This window comes from Dreissena polymorpha, chromosome 1 (genome assembly GCF_020536995.1).
Source record: "Dreissena polymorpha isolate Duluth1 chromosome 1, UMN_Dpol_1.0, whole genome shotgun sequence".
Taxonomy (NCBI): domain Eukaryota; kingdom Metazoa; phylum Mollusca; class Bivalvia; order Myida; family Dreissenidae; genus Dreissena; species Dreissena polymorpha.
This window is the reverse complement of record NC_068355.1, coordinates 75223022-75232317: the sequence shown is the minus strand read 5'-3', so window position 1 is coordinate 75232317 and position 9296 is coordinate 75223022.

Sequence of the window (9296 nt, the reverse complement as noted above, 5' to 3'; positions counted from 1 at the left end):
GTGTATAAATTGCGGTTAAAGTGACAGGCCTTACTCAAGTGTTAATGGCTAACAACATTAGACACGTGTGGTCATTGATGCAATTAACGCATCAAATATCTACCGTACAGTATCGGGAGCAGTCGGGCGTAGCGAGACGGTGAAGTATCAAAGAAAAAAATAAAAATTCTCATCTTTGCCGACACTGGACAGTTATTCGCACTTCGAGATAAACCACAGTAAATGCATGTAGAATTGGGACTCGGGACTAATTTTTATATCGAGATATCGAATTATTCGAGATAACGAAAATCGAGATATGCGATGTTTATTAATATAGAAAAAGAAGGATAAAAGTTGGGACATTGAGCTTACCTGGATATATCGAGAGTAGACTGTAATTTAAAACAAGAGTGCCAAACTGTAACAAGATACGCCCGTTTGAAGATTTTGGACAACTTGATAACGTTACCATTTGAGAGGCAAAATGATATATTTTAGAAAATTAAGCAACACATAACTTGACCATTTAAGTGGAAAAAATGATATATTTGTATGTCATAACTAACCATTTGAAAGGCAAAGTGATATAAATTTTCGGAATGCCTGAAACAATTTAGAAACCGGACGCTTGAAGGTGGAAGCCGTTTTCATTTATTGATATAGCTTTCAATAAGTTAAAAATAATAGACAATTTTATATACGGATCTTTACTTATCACAACTTTCGCTAAAGTCTATTCCCATGAATATGCCAGGGTTAGGTATGTTCACTCATTCAATAAAAACGAAACCTTAAATTTTGACGCAAAAATGATTAAACAACTGTTTATACAGTGGACTCAGATTAGTTGTTTATTCTTGTATGTCATACTTTGTTAGAAAGCTACGTATGAACAAATTTATTGATTATACTAAACATTGAAGCGGTGCGAAAAACACAAAATAAAACATTATTATACAAACATGTAGTAAAACTTATATTAACTTAAAAACAGTGGCTCCTGCCATGATGTATTTGTAAAAAGTTCCACACTCAGAGCACTGATGTTGTTCATGGTTATCATGAGCCTTGTGTTCTTGAAGTTAGCGTTTTGTCTTGAACATGTTTCACACTTATCCACACACATGCCTTGAAAGGTTAGGCAAGTACTGCATTGTGTCCATCAAATTCATTTTTATTATTGTACCCCTTCTCATATTCTACACGCACATATTCAAAGTATGATTTGTGGATTATTTTACTGTGAACATTTAAGTCACGTATAACTTTAAAGCTTTCTTCCCCATTCACTGCACAGGTACTGGTAAAACTGACTGTGACTGCTCATATGATGCTTAAATAAAAGAGATAATAGCTCTATATGTTGATAATGAAATAACCCAAAAACGACAAATACCTAACAATGTGTGCACTATTTTTATCCGTCTTCAGTATTGCATTCATGTACAAAGGGCTGTTATATGAAATATATTTTATTGATGAATCGGTCGTTCTACAATAGAACGCATTCTACATAAGATTTTGTAAGAACCAATACAATGTGCAATATGTTATGCCTGGTTCTAATAACCTTTTTTTAGGATGAAGTCAAGACATTTTCATGCATTTAGATAGAGTGTTAAGAGGATTAGGGAAGAGAAATAACAGACCCATTAATGTAAAAATCTAAAAGCAAGCAATGCTTCAAATGTTATCCATATCAACAGAATCCAATATATTGTTTACACATACAATACATACATACGTACTTAAGTTTATAAGTCTCGCCTATTATCCAATTCTTACTTCATGCATTATCCGGTGCCAGCAATCAACATATAAAATACTTGTTTTTCTTCAAACTAAACCGTCACTCATCATGGCAATGATTTCACAAGCATTATATTACCTTTGTTCAGCAGGAAACAAGCTAAGACGTTTGAATTTCATTGTTTATATGGACGTGATCTGTATTTTACTTCCATTTCCATAGCTTTGGTAAATTAACTGTTGGGCAAAGTAGCTTCCAACTGCAAATTGACGTTTTTGTTGAGCTCGAGTATGAAATTTACTGAATGAATGACTATATAAGTTGATCCGTGAAATAATGGTTTGGTGAAAATGTTAACTAAAAGAAGAGGCTATTGAAAATAAAAGAACACACTTACCTAAAAGCACTGATTATTATCCGATACGATCCTGTGCCGTTTCGATTGTTAGATGGAAACGCAAAAGAGTTTCAGGTATTTAATATCCTTATTGGTTTGGCACCGTGTTATTGCTTGACAGGCAGAATATGGGAACTGCTTATCCGCACTTTGCTTTCGACCAGGTTTAACATACTGTTTAACATAATGTAGCCGGATGTTAGTTTTCAAAGCATGAGAATATGGTAAGTCCTGCTTCACACTACGAAAACAAATGTCTACATTCATTAAATGTGATTAAATTGTTGTGTTTGCAAGCTTATTTCTTCTCAATAAAATTGTTTTTCTCGACAAAAGAAGCAATTCTTTTTTTTAAATTATATTTAAAACTTTCTCAACAAAAAAGATGCCTTACTTATGCTTGATTATTGACCTTAATGTTTTTTGCTATTTTTTACTTTAACTAAGACATGAATCAGCGCGACGGTTTATCCCTCTTACGTATTAATCCCATCTTTCCATGAAAGGTTCTGAAGAAATGAACCTGAACTAACTGATATATACCCATGTAGACATTCTTATTTATGGACGACCTTAAATTTTTGTTATCAAGCGCCATGACATACACATTGAAGATGTCGAATCAATGTAAACTAAGCATCAAGGATAAACGCCTTTTACCTGTTTCTTTCTAAACACAACCAAACTCTAATCTCTACATCAGGAAATGTATCAGTTATTTTTTTCTCTTGCTGTTGACATTGGCATCGAAAATTTGTGATTTTAACATTTATATGAAAATCTTAATTACAAAAGCTGAATAGATCCCCTTGTGTTACAGTTATGACTTTCACGCTCTATCCCCGACCCAATTAACAAAATTTTCTGCCGATAGTCTTAAGCGTTTTGACTAGCGGATTTAGCAAACCTTTATTGACCAAAAAGTACGCTTTCAGTGTAATGTTTCCACCATTTTCACAGAAAAGGGATTTCTGAATCAACTATAATAAATAAAGAGACCTTGTTTAAACCTTTCATCGAACAGTTTGCATAACTTTTGTTTAGATACATATTTTTCCTGCACAAGTGCTTATGTCTTTATGTGAAGTAACTTTTTAATCTAAACGTTTTAACATTCGAAGAAATGACCTTACTCGGATTTATTGTTACCTACATGTATAATGAAAAGATCACGACTGCTAAGGCTACAAATATAATACACGTGTTCATGTATCCTCTTGAAACAACTAAGCCATGCTAATGTTCTGGTCAAGTGAGCTTTGAATGACTTTCTATGGGACTAACTGAAAATAATCACGAATAGTAAGACTTGTAAAAGATAAAACAAATATCACACCATGCAACTCATCAGTTAACGATTTACATCTTCGTGTTCACATTGGCATTATCTAAGAGTCATCTGTTGACAACGCTTACAATCTAGCTGTACTCGATAAACTATTCAAATTATTCCCAAGTTCCTGATTGTTCTTTTCTAAAGGATTTCATAAATTCCCATCAAGATGCTCAGTGAGAAGTAAACACATATACTTCCTGCTTGAAGCAGCCAACATTTGACAGATTTCAACAGTGTGTTTAAATAAGTTAGCAGTGCAAAAAGGTTTAATGGTAATGAGGGCTTGTGTTTGGCTCAGTTCGAAAGTATTTGCTGTGATAGTGCAAAGTATGTTGTCGACTGTGTGCGTAATCTTACCCGGAAAGATAAATGTGATTGCCGTTTTAATCTAAAAATGTTTTTTACGGCCAAGTTCTGAGACACCCGGAAAGGTCTATTTTTACCCCATACATCAATTTAAAGAGCATTGTCTGCATTGTTTTGTGCTTTATTGTCAAGCTGTTGATGAGCTGCACTGAATATTGTCTGAATCTATTTTCAGGTTGTGACTGGAGGCCCAATGTGTACACACCGGTCTTACTGACAATAACGTAGTGACGTCACCATCTATGTATAAAATGACTGGAGGCCTTGTTTGGAGGGTGTATGGCAGACCAGTGGTTGTCGGCCTGTGGATTTTCAAGAAAACTGTAGACTGCCTCCTAACCTTCTATTGTTGCATTTAACTTTTGGCCTTACCATTGTCTTACAGATTGCTGCAGTTATAATTCTTTTTATATTGCTTATCATATTTTCTCACATTTGAATGTATTCATGCCTTATATGTGTGCCTTCGTGTATGCTATAAGCGTTTACATGCATACATTTGCATGTTGGCGGTTTCTTGCTTGCACAGCAGGGTAGAATGGTAATTGTCATTAATCAGAAAGGCCTTTCCAGATTTCAAAACGTTGAAACGTCTGTGCAGAATGCTGACTAAAACCAGGTCATTTTGTTTCGAATTACTGAAAACAAGTGAAATTACTAGAATATAATACTTACATTTCAGCTACTGGAGTAAAAAAAACAAACATTGTTTATGCCATACACTTTAAATTAAGGGAATTGAAGGCCAATGCGCAAATAGGGCTAAAAACTGTAGAGTTACTCCTAACATTGGAAAAAATGGCGGAGGCGGAATGGAAGTAGGTGTTCAATTAAAGCAACTTTCTGCAAACAGCATTCCCTTTGTCTGAAAGAAGAGCGCCCGATTGGCTGACCCGCTACACAATATAAGGCAACTTATTCGCACCATTTCCATCTGCCGCGCTTTTAACGTAACTGAGATCCCAAGTCCGATTCATACAACGTTTTATGTGGGCATACAATTTCATTTCATTGTTCTCTTCTCGGTATCACTCTGCTTGAAGATACAATTGCGAAATTCGCATTATTTTGATCCCCAGTAGATTACTTGAGACCAAATACATATTATGCGTCCAGAGCAATATTATTAACATAATATTTTTTGGTCGCCGTGGTGTTATGGATATGGTGTCCGCCTAGCGACCGGGAGGTCACGCATTCGATCCCCACCGTTGGAGCGTTCTTTAGATCTCCCCCAAAGACACAAAGTACTGGTTCTAGGCCCAGGAAACGGGCTCGAGAGCGTTTATATAAGCCTTAGGCTTTCGATGCAATCGAGCTAAAGTAAAAAGGTGTTTAAACTAAACTAAATAATAGTTAAACGTATGTATCATTATGGTGAACATATTTCCAATCTGGTTTTGGGGCCAATACGGGCCAGTTAGCGTACCTTCGGCGACACTTTCACCGGAAGCGGTGGCACTGAGACGCCACATTGCACTTTTGGCATGCGTGGCCCATCGGGCCGAACAAGTGTGCCAAGTTTCGTCGCTCTGGGTCACCTACTCCGAGAGATAATCGCGACTTCAGGCTCCTTTTATGGTGTAACGGGGCCAATACGAAAAGTGCAATGTGGCGTCTCAGTGCCACCGCTTCCGGTGAAAGTGTCGCCGAAGGTACGCTAACTGGCCCGTATTGGCCCCGTTACCCCATAATAGGAGCCTGAAGTCGCGATTATCTCACGGAGTAGGTGACCCAGAGCGACGAAACTTCGCAGACTTGTTCGGCCCAATGGGCCACACATGCCAAAAGTGTAATGTGGCGTCTCAGTGCCATCGCTTCCGGTGAAAGTGTCGCCGAAGGTACGCTAACTGGCACGTATTGGCCCCTGGGGTAACGGGGCCAATACGTTCAAGTTAGCGTACCTTCGGCGACACTTTCACCGGAAGCGATGGCACTGAGACGCCACATTGCACTTTTGGAAGAAACTTGGCAGACTTGTTCGGCCCGATGGGCCACGCATGCCAAAAGTGCAATGTGGCGTCTCAGTGCCACCGCTTCCGGTGAAAGTGTCGCCGAAGGTACGCTAACTGGCACGTATTGGCCCCGTTACCCCATAATAGGAGCCTGAAGTCGCGATTATCTCTCGGAGTTAGTGACCCAGAGCGACGAAACTTGGCAGACTTGTTCGGCCCGATGGGCCACGCATGCCAAAAGTGCAATGTGGCGTCCCAGTGCCACCGCTTCCGGTGAAAGTGTCGCCGAAGGTACGCTAACTGGCACGTATTGGCCCCGTTACCCCATAATAGGAGCCTGAAGTCGCGATTATCTCTCGGAGTAGGTGACCCAGAGCGACGAAACTTGGCAGACTTGTTCGGCCCGATGGGCCACGCATGCCAAAAGTGCAATGTGGCGTCTCAGTGCCACCGCTTCCGGTGAAAGTGTCGCCGAAGGTACGCTAACTGGCACGTATTGGCCCCGTTACCCCCATAATAGGAGCCTGAAGTCGCGATTATCTCTCGGAGTAGGTGACCCAGAGCGACGAAACTTGGCAGACTTGTTCGGCCCGATGGGCCACGCATGCCAAAAGTGCAATGTGGCGTCTCAGTGCCACCGCTTCCGGTGAAAGTGTCGCCGAAGGTACGCTAACTGGCACGTATTGGCCCCGTTACCCCATAATAGGAGCCTGAAGTCGCGATTATCTCTCGGAGTAGGTGACCCAGAGCGACGAAACTTGGCAGACTTGTTCGGCCCGATGGGCCACGCATGCCAAAAGTGCAATGTGGCGTCTCAGTGCCACCGCTTCCGGTGAAAGTGTCGCCGAAGGTACGCTAACTGGCACGTATTGGCCCCGTTACCCCATAATAGGAGCCTGAAGTCGCGATTATCTCTCGGAGTAGGTGACCCAGAGCGACGAAACTTGGCAGACTTGTTCGGCCCGATGGGCCACGCATGCCAAAAGTGCAATGTGGCGTCTCAGTGCCACCGCTTCCGGTGAAAGTGTTGCCGAAGGTACGCTAACTGGCACGTATTGGCCCCGTTACCCCATAATTGGAGCCTGAAGTCGCGATTATCTCTCGGAGTCGGTGACCCAGAGCGACGAAACTTGGCAGACTTGTTCGGCCCGATGGACCACGCATGCCAAAAGTGCAATGTGGCGTCTCAGTGCCACAGCTTCCGGTGAAAGTGTCGCCGAAGGTACGCTAACTGGCCCGTATTGGCCCCGTTACCCCATAATAGGAGCCTGAAGTCGCGATTATCTCACGGAGTAGGTGACCCAGAGCGACGAAACTTGGCAGACTTGTTCGGCCCGATGGGCCACGCATGCCAAAAGTGCAATGTGGCGTCTCAGTGCCACCGCTTCCGGTGAAAGTGTCGCCGAAGGTACGCTAACTGGCACGTATTGGCCCCGTTACCCCATAATAGGAGCCTGAAGTCGCGATTATCTCTCGGGGCCCCGTTACCCCATAATAGGAGCCTGAAGTCGCGATTATCTCACGGAGTAGGTGACTCAGTGCGACGAAACTTGGCAGACTTGTTCGGCCCGATAGGCCACGCATGCCAAAAGTGCAATGTGGCATCTCAGTGCCATCGCTTCCGGTGAAAGTGTCGCCGAAGGTACGCTAACTGGCACGTATTGGCCCCGTTACCCCATAATAGGAGCCTGAAGTCGCGATTATCTCTCGGAGTAGGTGACCCAGAGCGACGAAACTTGGCAGACTTGTTCGGCCCGATGGGCCACGCATGCCAAAAGTGCAATGTGGCGTCTCAGTGCCACCGCTTCCGGTGAAAGTGTCGCCGAAGGTACGCTAACTAGCCCGTATTGACCCCGTTACCCCATAATAGGAGCCTGAAGTCGCGATTATCTCACGAAGTAGGTGACCCAGAGGGACGAAACTTGGCAGACTTGTTCGGCCCGATGGGCCACGCATGCCAAAAGTGCAATGTGGCGTCTCAGTGCCACCGCTTTCGGTGAAAGTGTCGCCGAAGGTACGCTAACTGGCCCGTATTGCCCCGTCATAATAGGAGCCTGAAGTCGCGATTATCTCACGGAGTAGGTGACCCAGAGCGACGAAACTTGGCAGACTTGTTCGGCCCGATGGGCCACGCATGCCAAAAGTGCAATGTGGCGTCTCAGTGCCATCGCTTCCGGTGAAAGTGTCGCCGAAGGTACGCTAACTGGCACGTATTGGCCCCGTTACCCCATAATAGGAGCCTGAAGTCGCGATTATCTCTCGGAGTAGGTGACCCAGAGCGACGAAACTTGGCAGACTTGTTCGGCCCGATGGGCCACGCATGCCAAAAGTTCAATGTGGCGTCTCAGTGCCACCGCTTCCGGTGAAAGTGTCGCCGAAGGTACGCTAACTGGCACGTATTGGCCCGTTACCCCATAATAGGAGCCTGAAGTCGCGATTATCTCTCTGAGTAGGTGACCCAGAGCGACGAAACTTGGCAGACTTGTTCGGCCCGATGGGCCACGCATGCCAAAAGTGCAATGTGGCGTCTCAGTGCCACCGCTTCCGGTGAAAGTGTCGCCGAAGGTACGCTAACAGGCACGTATTGGCCCCGTTACCCCATAATAGGAGCCTGAAGTCGCGATTATCTCTCGGAGTAGGTGACCCAGAGCGACGAAACTTGGCAGACTTGTTCGGCCCGATGGGCCACGCATGCCAAAAGTGCAATGTGGCGTCTCAGTGCCACCGCTTCCGGTGAAAGTGTCGCCGAAGGTACGCTAACTGGCACGTATTGGCCCCGTTACCCCATAATAGGAGCCTGAAGTCGCGATTATCTCTCGGAGTAGGTGACCAGAGCGACGAAACTTGGCAGACTTGTTCGGCCCGATGGGCCACGCATGCCAAAAGTGCAATGTGGCGTCTCAGTGCCACCGCTTCCGGTGAAAGTGTCGCCGAAGGTACGCTAACTGGCCCGTATTGGCCCCGTTACCCCATAATTGGAGCCTGAAGTCGCGATTATCTCACGGAGTAGGTGACCCAGAGCGACGAAACTTGGCAGACTTGTTCGGCCCGATGGGCCACGCATGCCAAAAGTGCAATGTGGCGTCTCAGTGCCACCGCTTCCGGTGAAAGTGTCGCCGAAGGTACGCTAAATGGCACGTATTGGCCCCGTTACCCCCATAATAGGAGCCTGAAGTCGCGATTATCTCTCGGAGTAGGTGACCCAGAGCGACGAAACTTGGCAGACTTGTTCGGCCCGATGGGCCACGCATGCCAAAAGTGCAATGTGGCGTCTCAGTGCCACCGCTTCCGGTGAAAGTGTCGCCGAAGGTACGCTAACTGGCACGTATTGGCCCCGTTACCCCATAATAGGAGCCTGAAGTCGCGATTATCTCTCGGAGTAGGTGACCCAGAGCGACGAAACTTGGCAGACTTGTTCGGCCCGATGGGCCACGCATGCCAAAAGTGCAATAGTGGCGTCTCAGTGCCACCGCTTCCGGTGAAAGTGTCGCCGAAGGTACGCTAACTGGG